Here is a 17,187-nt window from a genome sequence, read left to right as displayed (position 1 = left end):
TGTTTTATTCTGATTAGACCCCAAGGGTAGACTAGAATCAAAGGGTAAAAATTACAGAAAAACAGAGCTTTAGTGTGTAAACAAGAACACATTTCTGAAAAATACAGCTGTATAAAAATGAGACAGGCTGCCTTGTGACGTGCGGGCCTTCCCATCACTCAAGTACAGGAACAGATACAGGATGGCACTGTCAACACTTGCACTGGGCAGGAGGCTGAACTGCACAACTTCTGCAGCCCCTGGTAAGACTGCAGTCAACACCATCCTGGTACCAGTCACCATTCTGAAGGCCACTCTGAAGTGAAACTGGCTCTTCTGAAAACTGCAAGTGCCTGGTGGTGAAGAATAAGTAAAAGTGAATGCTGCTGACTGGAGTTATGCTAACATTCCAGCTGCTCTACTTACTGCTGCTTTCACAACGATCCCCTGAAAGGGTCCCTGGAGAGCTCAAGGGTCCTCAGACCACATTTTGAAAACCACAGTTCTAGAGATTCTAATGGGGAAAATTTCTACAATAAGAGATGAGAGCAAAAAGGTAGGAAGAACAAAAGGAAGAAGGGCATCTCCACTTGCCCCCAAAATAAAATTCCCATTCGGTAAGGTTATTTAAGCTAAGAATTCATGGGAGTAGCATAAACACTATTGGTCAATGACCAATGTTTAATCTAATTACGCCTACTTCCATCCCAGAAGAGAAACTCAACAAAACTATTTTGTAAATTAGACTCTGAGGCAAAGACAGCTTTAAGCCAGTGGCCTTGGGATGCACCCAGCTAGCACTACCACCCTGTCCCAGTCCGCCAGGAAATCATACACACTCACAGTCCACAACATGCCTACTCCTTGCCCTCCCCACGTTACAGAGTCATGCAACCGCCAACAGCAGGTAGGACTCAGGGAAGGTAGAGCCAGGACAGAAAACTGCCAAAACCTGTGAAAATGGAAATGCCAACGCCTTTCTCATTCTTTGCTGAATCTTAATTCCAAGGCTTATTTCCTTTTAAAAAATTTCCATGAAATTTGAATTTTCAAATACAGAGATTATCCCTAGAAACTCTGCATTGAGATTCTCACAACAATTTGAAAAAGAACATGTGTGAGCACTGACCTTTCAACAGCAGAGGATTCAAGGGATGTGGAGAAGTTCTGTGACCTGCAGACCTTGGAAGGAGAAGGTGGACAACAATCCACCTCAACATGTGCTGAGCACCAGCCCTGCCTACCGACAGCTGCAAAACCAACCATGAAACTGGTTCCACAGCAACCATTTGATGAAATACTTTTTATTTTAGTGAACTCCTTTTGCCCCACAACTTGTTGAATCACGAATAGTAGTCCTCCAGGTAATTAAGGGATAAAAATTATCAAGTTTGGAAGACTAAGAAACATAAAGATACACGAATACATGTCCCAACGTGATTATTTACCAAGATGGACCTTAACTTGCAGTGACTAGAAAAGTAACTTATAAAGGCTTTTTAAAGGTCAAAGATAGAAAACACTCCTGAACATTCAACCGCTCTATTTTGCCTATGAATCATATTTAATGGGCCATTTATAACAAATATGAAGTAGCTACTGAACAAATATTTAATAGGTAGTTTTTAACAAACTATAAAAAATACGGGAAGCCAGGTGTGGTGGCACTCACCTGTAGTCCCAGCTACCCAGAGGCTGAGGCACAAGGATGGCTCAAGCCCAAGAGTTTGAGGCTGCAGTGAGCTATGACGGCACCACTGCACAACAAACAGCCTGGCAACAAAGAGAGACCTTGTCTCAAAAAAAAAAAAAAAAAAAAGTAGGGGAGCTGGAGGAGAAGGAAGAGACAGGAACCAATAGACAGCTGATCCTTGAACATGGGTTTAAACTACATGGGTCCACTCATATGCAAAGTTTATTCAATAAACAAACTGGAAAATTTGCAACAATCTGAAAAATCTTGCTTTTTCTCTAGCTTACTTTATTATAAGAATTACAGTATATAATACATATAACATACAAAATACATGTTAATTGACTGTTACTAGTAAGGCTTCCAGTCAACAGTAGGCTAGTTGACCCTTGAATAATGCAGGGGTTGGGGGTGCCAACCCTCTGTCCAGTCAAAATTGTGCACATAACTTTTGACCCCCTCCAAAACTTAACTACCTACACCTGCATCTCACTCTAGCTATTTCAATTCAATTGACCTGGGGAGTCAGAAATCCTAGACACCAAGATTTTTTTTTAAAGCTTTCCAGGTGCCAACAAAGGTGAGAACCACACTCTAGTAGGAAGTTAGCTGGCTTCTCATCATCCCAAAATGAATGCTTCTGGCTGAATTGCAGTTTATAAGGAATTTTAAGCGATGATCTTCTCCAACTCTAATTTAAGGAACACAGAAGCTCCACCCTTTCACTGGAGTCCTCCCTGAATGTGAAATGGAGAAATGACAATCCCAATGGATGGCTACTTGTTGTAAATACTACTTCATCAGCTGGAAACAACACAAAAATTAAAGTATCCATGCTTGCTATTCTGAGGACATTCAAAGCCCAAGATCCCCTTGCTGAAAGGTTTCCATTTCTATCATCCCCATCCCCCTTCAGATGCACTCACAGATGAATAAAAGATGGGAAACAGGAAGATTGCCAAGAGTCCTGGTTACTATGGCAGCAAGTAAATGAAATGCCAAAGCGTGTGAAACAGATAGCAAGAGCAGGAATCAGGTAGACATCACTGAGCTACCTGTTTTGCTGACTGCTCTTCCTCATGCACAGCTCAGTGCCACAGGGTAGAGGGCAGACACCACCAGAATGACAAGACCGGGGAGGGAAGAGTCAATAATGCATTCAGACAGTGGAGACAAAAGGTTGATGAGAAAACTCTATGTAGGTCCTGTGTCTAAACGCGGGCAAGGTTCAGCAAAAATATCAGTTAGTTGACGGAGTTAAGTTTTTAAAATTATGCCCTGATAGAATGACAAACATGGGCTTTGGCAAGAGACACATTTGCGTACTTTGCTGAACAACACACCAAAAAGTGTGTCCAACTAGGGAGGAAGGCACCTAATGGACTGCTCTACCCTGAAGAGCAGGTAAGAGGAAGGGTATAAAAACACAAAGGAATTACAGGAATGAATGCATCCATCAAGAGTCAGTTACTTTCTTAGATTTCACATGTGACATCATGTGGTATCTGTCGTTCTGTGCCGGGCTTATTTCACTTAACAATGTTCTCTAGGTTCACCCATGTTGTCACAAATGACAGGATTTTGTTCTTTTTAAGGCTGAATAGTATTCTATTGTGTACAGATACCACAATCTCTTTATCCATTCATCCACTGATGGACACTTAGGTTGACTGCACATCTCAGCTGTTGTGACTAGTGCTGCATATGCTGATTTCATTCCCTTTCGATTTCACACCAGTGGTGGGATTGCTGGATCTTACAGTAGTTCTATTTCTAATATTTTGAGGAAACTCCATACTGCTTTCCATAACGGCTGCACTAATTTACATTCCCACCAGCAGTGTGTAAGGGTTCCTTTTTCTCCACACCCTTGCCAACACTTATCTTTTGTTTTTTTGAGAATAGCCATCCTGACAGGTAAGACAGGATACCTCAGTGTAGTTTTGATTTGCATTTCCCTGAATTAAGTGAAACAAGCCAGGCAAAGACAAACATCACATGATCTCACTCATACGTGAAATTTCAAAACAGTTGATCTCACAGACGTAGAGAGTAGAATGGTCATCTCCAGAGGCTTAGGTGGCTGGGCTGGAGGGGGGCTGGGAGATGTTAGTCAAAGGATATATAGTTGGACAAGAGGAATATTTTTTTAAAATGTCCACACTGACATCTATTGTTTTTTTGACTTTTTAACAAAAGCCTTTCTAACTGGGAAAAAAAATATCTAGAATAGGTAAATATAGAGAGACAAAAAGTAGGTGAGTGACTGCCTGGGGTGGGGGGTGGGGAGAAACTGGGAGTGACTACTAACAGTTATGGACCTTCTTTTTGGGGAGACAAAAATGTTCTAAAATTGATTGTGAGGATGGCTGCACAATTCTGAACAAACTAAAAACTACTGGATTGCACACTTTAAATGGGTGAATTTTATATATAAAGTATATCTCAATAAAGCTGTCTTAAAAAAAAAGATGCAGCGACTTTCTATCAGAGTACCTTTCCTCTGTAACCCATGTACATCTTGCAAGTGTGTAATTGTTTAGGAGTCCCCTTCCCCGAACTAACCTCTTCAAGGTTGCCTCTCACTCATCTTTGCTAGATGCTGGAGATGCAAAGAACCTAGCATGTAGTATATGTTCAATAAATGTTTGATGAACATGTAAGTCAAAAAATAAATGGGGAGTTGAGAGATTTAAGTTGCTAACTGTACTTAACACAACTAGAAAGGAAGGAGTAAACTCAGTCATAAAATTTAAGGAAAAAAATAAGACCTTCATTGCAAAGAAGAAAGCAGCAACATTTTTTTTGAAAGGCAGAGATGCGCAATTAAGCTAACACACATCCTGTTAGTCAAAAACAGAGATGCAAAGTAAAGGAAATAGGGATAAACAAGATGAAAGACAGAAACAAAAATAAAGGTAAAGACAGAAAGCCTTAACAGTGCCTCCAAACTTCTAAAAATTCCTGGGACAAAACAAAAACTGGGATGGATGCTCAATCCCTAGCATGTACAGGGAATATTACAGCAGCAACAAAGTCCAGACTTGGAAAAGCTACGATAAACTTCTGGAAGCTGAGTCAGCAAGCTCACGTAAACAGGACTTTACCGGGGTCTGCCTTAAGGGGTGACAGTGAGATTTCAGATTAGAATTGGAAGGGGAGCAGACCCAAGAGAATGGCAGTTCTCATTTTGTTGTATTTCTCTCTCAATACTCTAGCCGAACATTAGCAGTGTCTACCCTGGAGGACAGAGTTCAACTTGGAGGCCACATATGAAAAGGGACCTCAACTGCCTCAAAGTTACCCAGAAAAGAATGAAAGGCCAAGATGGTAAAGGGTCTGAAACCCATGTTCTGTGCTGCCCACCCCTGACTACAGAGAAAGTTAAGCCTGATTCTGAGACTTAAGAATACATTTATCTTCAATATTTACTTTGAAATAAAGAAAACACCTCAGACGCAGAACTTCGGCTTAAAAGCCAGAGACAAATTTGGGGTCAAGAAGAAAACTGCTTAAAATGATAACTTTCTGAAAGTGGAAAGAGCATTCTTGGGGGTGGGGGACTGATAATGTTCTATTTTTTACGGGTGGTGGTTACATCTCACCATTTGTAAAATCCATGTATGCCAATTTGCCTACTTGCTAAAATTTATTTGCAATCCCCAAATCCACACTCCCAGCAAGCCCACAGTCATTTGTAGACCGGCGCACACGCAGCGGGGTGGAAAACCTGAGTCGCCTACTGAGCGTGTTCCCAGCTGAGGTGAACAAGGCAATGCTGGGCCTTTTTGTTTCAGCTCTCGTACTATAAACAAGTGTCCTTTCTGCAGTCTACTCAGTGCCATGTTTTTTGCGTTTGTGTGCTTTCCGGTGGTGATTTCACTGTGTAAAATGGCTCCTACGTGTAGTGATGAAGTGCTGTGTTCCTAAGCACAAGGCCATGATGTGCCTTAGGGAGAAAATGTGTCAGAGAAGCTTCACTCAGGCATGAGTTTTAGTGCTGCTGGTCTTGAGCTCAATGTTAACGGATCAACAATATATAGTAAATATGGTGTCTTTGAACAGAAACACACGGAAAACAAAGTTATATATTGATCAGATGACAAAAATGACGTGACCAGAGGCTCAAAGGAAAACTGACCATTCGGCCAAGGAGCAATGACTCAGTATTCACTAATTCAGTGTTCCAGGTGAATTTATAGAACCTACCTACCATGAATAACGATAATCAACTGTACTCACTACACTGAACATCTGTGTTGTTGGATGGACTGAGTATTTAAATAAATAGCCTAATAAAAATGCTTTGATGGGCCAGGCACAGTGGCTCACACCTATAATCCTAACACTTTGGGAGGCTGAGGCAGGAGGATCACTTGAGCCCAGGAGTTTGAGGTTCCAGTGAGCTATGATGATGCCACTGCACTCTAACCAAGGCAACAGGGCAGGACACTTTCTAGCGGGGAGGGGGAGCAAACTTTGATGGGTGGGATTCGAGCACTGTACAACAGGCCCCTTTGAAATGTGAATAATCTTCATAGTTTTGCACTTAGAAATAGGCAGAATTTTAAGACTCCAACCATGCTTCTGGTAGTCCATATGTTCTTTTGGGGAAGGGCAGAAATGAGCAAAAGGCTCTAAAATTTCAACCTTCAAGGCTAAGTGAAGAGTGGACACCAGGACTCCCAGGCAAGGTGAAAGATGCAACACAAGCATCTAATTGTGCACCCTCCTGAAAACCTACTAGAACTCCTGTAAAGGGATTTTTTTCAGCTTTACTGAGGTACAACTGACAAATAAAAACTGTATATATTCAAGGTGTACAACGTGATGCTTTGAAAAATGTATACATTGTGCCGGGTTTTCTCTTTCGGGTACAACCCTGCAAGAATGTGGGAGATAGAAAAGAAGGAACAGCAGCAATAAAATTTTCGAAGAAAGGAAGTAGATGGAGAAAAGCAACAACGGGAAAATCAAGAACTGATCATATCAACACAGGCACCTCTGAAAATGGCGGTAAAGTGAGACTAAGATAAAAACACAGACGGTCAAAAGTTAAGAAGTAGCTGGATCCCTAGATGCATAAATTTGCCTCCAAAATTTTCCTTCTCCAGAGTAGGAAAAACAGAAGGAAGTCTCTGGATTGGAGGACACATGCACAGCTGTGGGGGTACTGCACCAAAAAGAGATTAAGAAAAAAAAACCGACTGAATGCTGGGAACCCTGCACTTTTTCCCCATTTGGCTGTCAGAATGATGGCACGAGAACTTTTACCCTTCAGTTAAACAACTTTCTTTGGGGAACTTGACCTGTTTTAAAGATACCACAGGACTTTTCCGACAAACAGCCAGGCTGTGCAGACCCAGCCATGGTGCCGGCACTCTCCACCCACACATTCAGCTCATTTTTTGTTCACCCCATTAAATATAAGCAGACAACCAAGGATCAGCACATATCAGAGAAAAGCCTTTAAAATGAAAAACACAAACAGAAAAAACTATCTTGGAGCATACAATGCAGGAGAAGGCGACTACAGTATCTTCAGAGATCAGAAGATAGAGCATTCATGAGACAAGAACAAGCGGCTACGCAAAAGAAAGATTCAGTGAACAAAAGAGCTCTTAAAATTAAAAACCTGACAGAAACTTTTGAAAAATTCTCTTTCAGTAGTTTAGAAACACCCCTCGAAAGAGCAAAAAGAGAAGACTTACAAAATTAAGTATACCATTCCAGGAGGTCCAAGAGCTTAACAAAAGGTGTTCCACACAGGAGAAAGCAGAGGACAATCATGAGATGCCGAACGGAAAGAGCCCACTGCGGGCCAGCTACAGTGAAAGAAAAAGGCACATCAACTGTGAAATTTCAGAATAGGGACCAGAAGCTAGAAAATACGGTCTTAGGCTTCCAAACTTCTCAAGGAAAGTGATTTCCAACCCAGAATTCTATATTCAGCCAAATTTTCAAACAAATATGAGGTATAATACTTTTTGACATGAAAAAAATTTTTTTTTAATTACAAGGCAGTTGCAGGATTAGAAAAAATGAATTGTGTCAATATTATCAGCAGATTTCTCACTGTTAGAAAAGGGAAATATGAACATAGAATGGGGTAAGGCTAAAAAGGAGGCCTCTGGTGCCGGGTTAGAATTGGAGGCATCTGCAGATGGCACGTGTTGCTTAACAATGGAGACACGTTCTAAGAAATGCATCATCAGGTGATTGTGCTGCTGTGTGATCACAATGTACACTCACACAAACCCAGATGGCACAGCCTACCGCACACCTAGGCCTTGTGGGACAGCCTGTTGCTCCTGAGCTACAAACCTGTACAGATACAGATGTTACTGTATGGAATACTGTAGGCAACCGTAACAGTGGTTAAGTATTTGTGTATCTAAACATATCAAAACAGAGAAAAGGTACAGTAAAAAAAAACACCCTATCTTTTATACCATTTGTATAACTAAACATATCAAAACATAGAAACGGTACAGTAAAAATATGGCATAAAACATATACCTGCTGTAAAGGACACTTCCCATAAATGGAGCCTACAGGACTAGCAACTCCTCTGGGTGAGTCAGTGAATGAATGGGATTACCTAGGACATTACCGTGCACTTTTGTAAGACTGGCAGCACAGAAGGTTTGTTACACCAGCATCACCACAAACTTGTCATTAAGTATTGTGCTACAACACTACAATGTCACTAGGCAATAGAAATTTTTCAGCTCCACTATCTTATGGATGCACCATCACATATGCAGTCCATCGTTGACCAAAATACAGTGTTGTGTGGTGCATGGCTGTGTATGAATTTCCTAGCTCTCTACACTGAAAGGGCCCAGGAGTCAAGACACCCCTGTAGGGATGCACACACCCAGACCAATGCCCAGACTGGGGCAGGGAAAGAATAAGCTGAGCCTGGAACACCCTGTGCTGGAAGTAAGAAGTACTCAAAAATTGACAGGAACATGTCACAAAGGACAAAAAACTACCCTGAGAGGGGTCCACCAGCTAAATCTGCAAACAATTGAGCAAAATAATGATTGTAATGGATTACATCCTACAGAATCCATGAGTTCATACAAATAAACGGGAAAAGGGGAAGCTCTTGAGTTCAATATGCTCCCCTCAAAAGAAGAACTTAGAAAATCAGCCACCATAGTAGAAACTGAAGCAAGAATTATCTATGGATGCTAAAACTAGGGATCCAAGTTTGGTGAGAAACAGTTTATATAATCTCTATCTCCCCACAAATTACTTACTACCAAAGGGAAAAATAGTAACTTGGCAGTGGAGAAACCTGGTGGACAAGACCTTGACCAAGTATCAAAGTTAATGTCAATAATAATGGGACAACATATCACTTGTCTCCTAATATGAAGCTTTGAGAGCACTACCATCACTTACGTTATATTCGCTACAAAAATGCATAGTCTGAATCTCATCATGAGAAAACAGATAAACACAAACTGGGGAAGGACATTCACAAAATGACCTTTATTACTTGAAAATGTCAATACCATGAAAAACAAACAGCCAAGGAATTGCTACAGATTAAAGGAGATGAGACATAAAAGCTAAATGCAATGAACTGGCTTTGGAAAGTCTGAAAAATAATAATAAAGCTTATAATAAACACATTACTGGAACCAGCAACATTTGAGTATCGTTGGATTAAAAATCACTTACTTTTCAGCGTTTGATAATTACGAGTGGCTGCCCTTAAGAAATATACCCCAAAATGCTTAGGAGGTAAAGGGGAATGATGTCTGCAAATGGTTCTCTCAAATGGTTCAGAAAAAATGTGTATGATTGGTCAGAAAAAAATGTGTATGATTGGAAAGGACAAATATGGCAACAGGTTAACTATCAGTCAATCGGGATGAATATGATTCTTAAATTCTTCACTCTAATCTTACAACTTCACTGTAATCTGAAATTATTTCAAAATTAGAAATGAAAAACCAAGAATATTTTAATTCACTCAGTTTTTACATATACTCAGCAGGGTAAATGCTCTCTCTGGACACCATTCACGAGCCAGGAGAAAAAGAAACAGGTAAAACCTCTTCAACTCGGACACACAGAACATTATAAATTTTGGGGGGTAGATACGTGTTCATACTGAAAATACTCAGTCACAGAAATATAAATTTTTCATTTTATTCAAAGTTGGTACAGAATTGCTAACATTTCCATAAAATAATTACTGTACTTCAGTTACAGGACAAAATACCACAGAAAGGAATATACTTTGCAAGAAATGCAGTTCATCTTAAGTTTCCAAATACTTCTGAAGGCTAATGCAGCAGCTGGCAAAATAACACACAGTACACAAAGAACAGTGTATTTTACAGAGTCAGTAATGAAAACTGACAGCTCTTTAGCAGATATGCCTCATTTTTTTCATTTCTTTTAAACAATAACACTTTTAAAAACACATTAAACCAAGATCATACATGTCTACAATTTTAAAAATCAGATTGTACACAGTAGGTTAGAACAGTCAAGTTAGAATTGTCATGAATGATTAACAATGTTAAATCTACAACTTCAATCATATTCCTTTTGATATGGAAGTAACCTGGTTTACATCAAATTCTACTTTCTGCTTGCACCTAAAACATCGTACAATGAGATGGATCCAATTAGTCACATCTTAAAATTAAAAAAACTGTGGACAATAAAGAGTAAATTGAAATCAGTTTACAATTCAAAAAACTCACCATTAACAAAATTAATGTTTATCAACTTCATTTATAATCACATTTGGTCTACAATGTCTAACAGACTAAAATGATACAGGTACACAATACACACCCCCAGTGCACTGACTGGTCTCTTACAGAAAATCTGAACAAAGCATAATAGGCAGGACACTGGGAAAAACATTTTTCTATGTAGACATCTTTAAAAATGCATTAATACTTATATATCAAAATTACTAGATAAAAGCAGCAGTATTCTGCTGACATTTGGCTTAAAAATGAATGAATGAATGAAGCAATTTCACAGGATATTATTAGAAAAGGAATTGGTTTTCTTCTTGAAGAAGACTACTAACTTTTGCACAGCAACTATTTTTGATATCCATCTTATCAAAAAAGAAAAAAAAGCACTGAGAAGCATAACACAGTTCATATGTGATTGCCAACATAGGTCTGGACAACAGAAAATGGGATGTCCACACAAAGAATGGGTAAATCCCTGCTCTATTTATGAACTCTGCTGGCAATCTATAAACTGAAGCAATACGGTGGGGAAGCAGGGAACAGATTCCATACCATTATCTGACACTAACGTAATATGTCATTATTAAAAAAAATAAAGCTTTTGCATTTTAACAACCCCACAGAAAAGTCCAGGAGCAAAAGACTTGATCTGTTTGCCACTCAAGAGTTAGAGATCTCACAGTGAAATTAGAAAATTCTAATTATACATATTTACACTGCTAGGACTACTTTTCACCTAGGCTAATTAAAGCATTTTCCATGGAATTATAAATGAAAGGTATTTCTGCCAAATACCTTAAGAAAGCAATCTTTCTTAAAGTTCTTACAAACTATTTTAAATTTAAAAACATTTAAAGGTACAGAATACATAATATATGAGATTAACAGGTTATAACTGCTCTGCATTATCACATATTGCTAAGCCAAGATGTTCCTCAAACTTCTTCTTTATCCTGCATTTCTGGCACTCCTCTTTCCCCTCATTCCCCTAAGGCTGAGGTTTCACATTCTCAAATAATGTAGGTACACGCCTGGCTAGTTTTTTGCTGGAGGAAGGAATTTCTCCCTCAAAATGTTCAGGTTAACTCTTCTAAAACATACCACATTAGTCTACACCAGCTATAATCTTCGTTTTAGACATTTTAGAGTTGACAAAGTCTTTCCCTAAAAAGATAAATATACAAAATAGAAAAGAGTAGGAACAAAGGTAGTCATTTCTCTTCCATTCTATGAATTCTATCTTTTGATAGATGGGCAAAATTTAAGACAAAGATATTTATTCATGCTTGGTAACAGAGACTCTTCAGAGGAAGTGAGGGGTAGGACAAGTGCCATGCCAACTGGAAGAAAAAACACACTATTCTCTTCTTTTGCACACACATTCACAGATTTCATCTCATCTAGTCTTGGAGAGTAATGGCACAAGTAAAAGAATCCTTTAGACTCCTAGTGCCACTGTGAAAGGCAAAGTAGTTCATTTGGCAAATCTGTTTCAGAATTAGTTTGATGCTCAGAACACTTGGACCAAATTCTCCTCTATTAAAATGAAGCAGTCAAGCATACAGGGACAAAAAAGGTAACTTCATCTCTCACATACAAACCTACACAAAAATTAATGACAAGTGGTATTAATATTTGCCCTATTAAAGTGTGAATTTGTCCATGTTTTGGGGGCATTGTTGATGAGAGATAACATTTCCTAAGGATTTAAGATTTAAAAAAAACAACTCCAATTGACTCTACAGCTTAAAGCAAAAGTGTGTCACCTGTTCCACTCTCCAAAAACCAAGGCATCTATCCCTGTTTCTTTAGCTCCAGATTGTGGAAAAGAGCCCACAGACCCCATTTTAGCTAGTAATCCCAAAATACAATTGCAGCATTGACATTTGTATTCTCTCCCTCCACCAAATTATTACTCTGAACATTTAGGACCCAAAACTTAGATACCATGTTGTCTTGGGCTTTCAAAACTGTATCCTCGTAACAACTCTGAGACAAACACCTTGCTAGGCTTTATGGCTGGCACTTGTGGGATAATGAGAATACTACTACTTTTGTGCTTTCTACGTGTAGATACATGCATGTGTGAACACAATTTTGTGCTTTCTGTGGACTTTAGCTTTTTCTGTCATGGAATATAAACTGTTGTCACTCATCTGTTCTCAGATACACCTACCAAACCTACAGTGGAAAAACAACAAAATTAAAATAATATCACAGAATACAAGTAAAAATTTTATTATGGATATATAAGAAACAAAGACAAATAAATAACATTTAGGCTGCAACACGAATATAGAGCTACCTGGTTTCACTGAACCTAAAGGCCACATATAAAGGATGTAAATATAATGGTTTTTTTTTTAACTTCCTTCATTAGTTATAACAAAAATTAAGAAGAGAAATAACAAGAAAGGGAAAGGTGCAAACTAGCAGAGTCAATACTGGCAACCAGAAGGCACTAATTCAAACGTATAAATTTCAAAAGCTGGTTATAGTATGGAATACCATATATATTGGCCTTTGTCAATTTGGAATTTCAATAATAGCAATAAGCCTAGTTCAGTTTCCATTTATTACAACAAAAGTGTGAGTTATTAACAAACATTCCACTTACAGAAGTCTAAGCTACACTGATAACTTTAAAAATTATCTAGACTAGCTTGTCCAAAAGCAATAAAAAAAGTAAACACTCTAACACTTCTTCATCCAGCAGCACTAGAGAACAGAGTGAATTTACCAAGATAAATTAGGTTGTGGATCTCTACTGTCAACTTGTGCTATTGTTAAATAATCACTGTAATATGTATTTCCCTTATTGCAGAGTTCACTGAACGTAAACCATCTTGAAGAGGGGAGGGCTTCACTATTATGAGCAACAATTACGGTACAGTGCTTTTCTGAGGACAGCAAAACCACTGCTCCTACACGAAGAAGAATCTGAGACCACTGTGCTTTATCTTGACTTGCTCTCCAGCTGTTTACTTTATTCGATCATCCCTCATTTCAAACATGCTGTGAATCCAGGTAACCAAATTTAAGAGTGGTTACACAAGGTAAGGTTATTGGTTTAAGTCAACAGCCTCAGATTATATATGGTACTCCCCTAAAAAGTAAAGTGCATGAGATTAGTAATGATACAGATACAGCAAATCCTATTTTTCAGTAAAAGACTATATGCCAATGGTTACAGGAGTTGGTTACCAGATAAATGGGGTGCTTACCCCCAAATAAAAAACTAAATCCCACCTTTTATGAAGGAATTGAGATAGAAACATAAACACAAATTACATCAATTCTCACAACATTCCTTTAAAGGTGAATCAGTAGTTTAAAGCCTTATTTCCAGCACTGGAGAGAGAGAAGTTTAAAAAAAAATATTTATACGACTAAGTGAATAATGGTGTGGGACTCAGCATGGGCAAAGCCTATTAATTACTTTGAACCTCAACTAAATCCTCTCCCAGGAGTCAAAGCAGCTGAACAGCCAGAGTATTCCAGCCGAGGGGAGAGTTTGACAAAAACATTCCAAATTAAGAGAAGTGACTTTAAATGGAGGAAAAGGGATTTGCAGCCCTGAGTTAAGTCAACCAAGTCTCGTAATCAAAAGATTACTTCTTATGCAATCCAGCTTCATACCTACTACTAGTGTGAAAGGGTTTTAGAGTTTCTCTATATGCCAACTAGTTCCAAATTTTTACCTTACTTACTACAGGAACAAGTTCTTTTGGCTTCAAAACAAACTCCTTCGCCTCTCTGCACTCTGGCACCATCATTCCAAAGGGACTAGTATGAATTTTCACTATTGCTCTCTCCATCATGCCTGAAAACAGAGTTCTGAGAATAAGATACTGATGAATTATTAGTGCTTTTAATATTAGGTAACACAAAGTCTGAGAAATTCATCCTCAAGAATTAACATTTTAAGCTAAAAGAAACTTAGTGTATTTAAACTGCATATAAAGAATCATTATTTAGATCTAAGTCCTCAATACTGGGGCAAAACGGCACTCTCGCAAACAACGATATGCCTGAAAGTGAACCAAGCTGACTAAAGATCAAAATAGGAATCTGGTGAGTGTTGAAAGAAATAGGTGAAGAACTAAAAAAGCAGGAATGTGAAGGAGACAAAGAGAAAGACCAGTCTCTCTGAATGGGAAGTGGGTATACACACAGAGAAACGTACCCCATTTGTAAAGTCTGCTCAGCCTGATATCAACATTGAAATGACTTCAGCAACCTAGCACCAGGCTAATGAAAATCTTACGGATACTAAACCCTAAAAGCATTTTTCTACTAAATTATTACTATCAAATAGCCATTTTTAACGTCTAATGTGTTAAAAGATTTGTACTTTACAATACTTAACATCAAACCAGGGTTTAACAAGCTGGATCTTATTCACTGATACCCTAATTTATAATGGCGGAGGGGTTTAAACTAGCTGAGAGCTAAGATGCTTCAAGTTCTAGAACCCAATTAGTATGATTCTACATCTGTGGATTTTAAGCTAAGTTTGTCTTTTAACAACTTATTAATGTCTGTATCATCCAGGTTCATATCAGCATATCAGTTTTTCTGATTCCCTGGGAAAATTTTGGCCTGGCAAGTCACTGTAGTCACATAATTTAACAGGAATGGTCTTGTATACATCTTTTCTCAACCCAAACCTAGGGATTGGTGAGGTGTCACCACTGGATACCCACGTGGTTCCTTTCTAGTCATCACACCTCAGATGAAAATGAGACAGGAGTAAAGAACAAGGGGCTGAGTAAGCCTAACGCTGCCAAGTGGGAACACCAAAGGACCTAACCTTCTATAGCTAACAACACAGCCGGTTTATCTGGTGGTAAATAACCCCTAGACTACACTAAATGTGTTCAAAGAGACAGGGCAGATCCATGTATCTGGACAGAGAAAAAAGCCTCGGGCTGCAAATATAGAAACTAAAAGACTAATTGCCCTGACAAGACTTTTAACCCCTTGCTCAGCCTCAAGGTAGACAACTGAATAACAACTGTCCCAATTCAAGTCTTCAACTGTGACGTTTTTCGCAGAGGATGGGTCCCTGCTCATTTCTTGGGTATCATCCCTAATAGCTATGGCTACGTGACCCTGGCCAGCCTCTTTGGGCAAAAAGACAATGGATCCTTTGAGCCAAGTGAAAAGGAAGCCCTGGGAGATGAGAGCTATTGAATTTAGGCCAAAGGACACAGCACCACTGGTACTGCTTGATGCTATTCTAATCTAAAGACAAAAAGAGATAACCTCCTCAGGGAAAGAACAGCTGGAAAAGAAGAGATTGGCTCAATTGTTTACTCTCTTGGGTGGCAGGACAGAATATTCTTAGATGACCAGGAAAAACAGAGGTCCCATAAAGAGCCAATAATCATTCTACATACCAATGTAATAAGCCCTTCTCAGCAGATCTTCAGACTAAAATGGCCTGAGAAGACAAGAATCCAAGAACTGGGGATACCATCAACAACTGCTAAGACAGTATTTTCCTTTACCTTTGAAGACCAATGACCTCACCTCATTTTGACCTTTAGCTACTATTTTAGTCAATATCACTCTTTTAATTCAATTCTGAACCTTAGCTTCAGCTAATATAAAAACATACACATTAATGTCTGGAGATCAATGCCATCATTTAGGACACATTTTGTCAATGTAGAAAGTATGAACATTCTGCTAGCTTAAGACAGTCCATGTATCATTCCAGGAAGAATCACTCTAATGAAATACACACTGAAGTTTGGCCCCTGAAATGAAGCTGCAATCCGCAATTCACATACTTACTCAAGCACATTATCTATTACTGGGAAGCAATAAAAAGGACAAGCTTCAGGGACTTCAGTCTAAATAAAGTGATGTTTATACTGGCAAGAATAAACAATTCTAATGAATATGATAATAGTCATTCCTTATTTACAGACATTAGTACTCTAAACTTGACCTACTGCTATATACACACAAATAGACCCAAGATGATATATAATACTTTATGAATCTTACTAAGACAACAGCAGAGAGAAGGTGGGGGGGACTCTAATACTCCAAACTATAAAACTAAATGTTAAATAAAGGGGGAAAAGATCCACATAAACACCTCCTATTCATTTATCCTGTATACAGAAGAGATAGGAAGGCTGCCCAGCCAGTATGTCAATTCTCACTGCTGAATTAACACGGCAATATGTTCAGGGTCAAAGAAAATTTTAATCCCGACAATTTAATGCCAATTTGGAAAAACCAAGATCCTATTACTTTCTCAAATACCAAAAGGTTATCTCAAAGGCAGAACAGTTCCTTTGAGAATAGGGCAAAACATGGACAAACCATTTGTCCAGACATTCCTGGACAAACCGTGAGTCCAGATTTGGAGACCCGGTTGCTGTTCTTCCCAAATTGACTTTTTAACCTTGGACATGTCACAGCCTCAACTTCCATATAAGAAAAGGACAGTCCCTATCTATTTGGCCCCCACGTTATAACCTCAAGAATGAAATTGAGAAAAAAATTCTACAAGGCACTCTAAGCTCTTCAGAAATACATGCTATTCACACATGAGTAACTTTTTCATCTACAGACTCAATCCATCAGAAAGCCTCCTGAAGAAGGGAAGACAATATGCTACCTGATAATTTCTAAAATCAACTTTGGACTAATCAATCAAGCCCACCATAATGAAACTAGTTTGTAGACTACAAAAAATTTAAAGTCATCAGGACTGAGTTTTGATTCAAAATCTACAAAATTATCTATAAAATTAGT

The 17,187-nt window shown here is 38.7% G+C and overlaps 1 long non-coding RNA gene across 1 annotated transcript; it reads right to left on the bottom strand.

The window, feature by feature from the left end:
• Positions 1 to 9,827: 9,827 nt before the first annotated feature.
• Positions 9,828 to 17,186, bottom strand: LOC123630709. The gene is made up of 2 exons (XR_006732736.1): positions 14,112 to 17,186; positions 9,828 to 13,516 (listed from the first exon to the last, which is right to left on the bottom strand). It is a non-coding gene; the product is annotated as an uncharacterized LOC123630709 (long non-coding RNA).
• Between the last annotated feature and the right edge of the window lies 1 nt (position 17,187).

Source organism: Lemur catta, chromosome 1 (assembly GCF_020740605.2).
Source record: "Lemur catta isolate mLemCat1 chromosome 1, mLemCat1.pri, whole genome shotgun sequence".
NCBI lineage: Eukaryota > Metazoa > Chordata > Mammalia > Primates > Lemuridae > Lemur > Lemur catta.
Note: the sequence above shows the minus strand (reverse complement) of the source record. Positions and strands in the feature narration are given on the sequence as shown.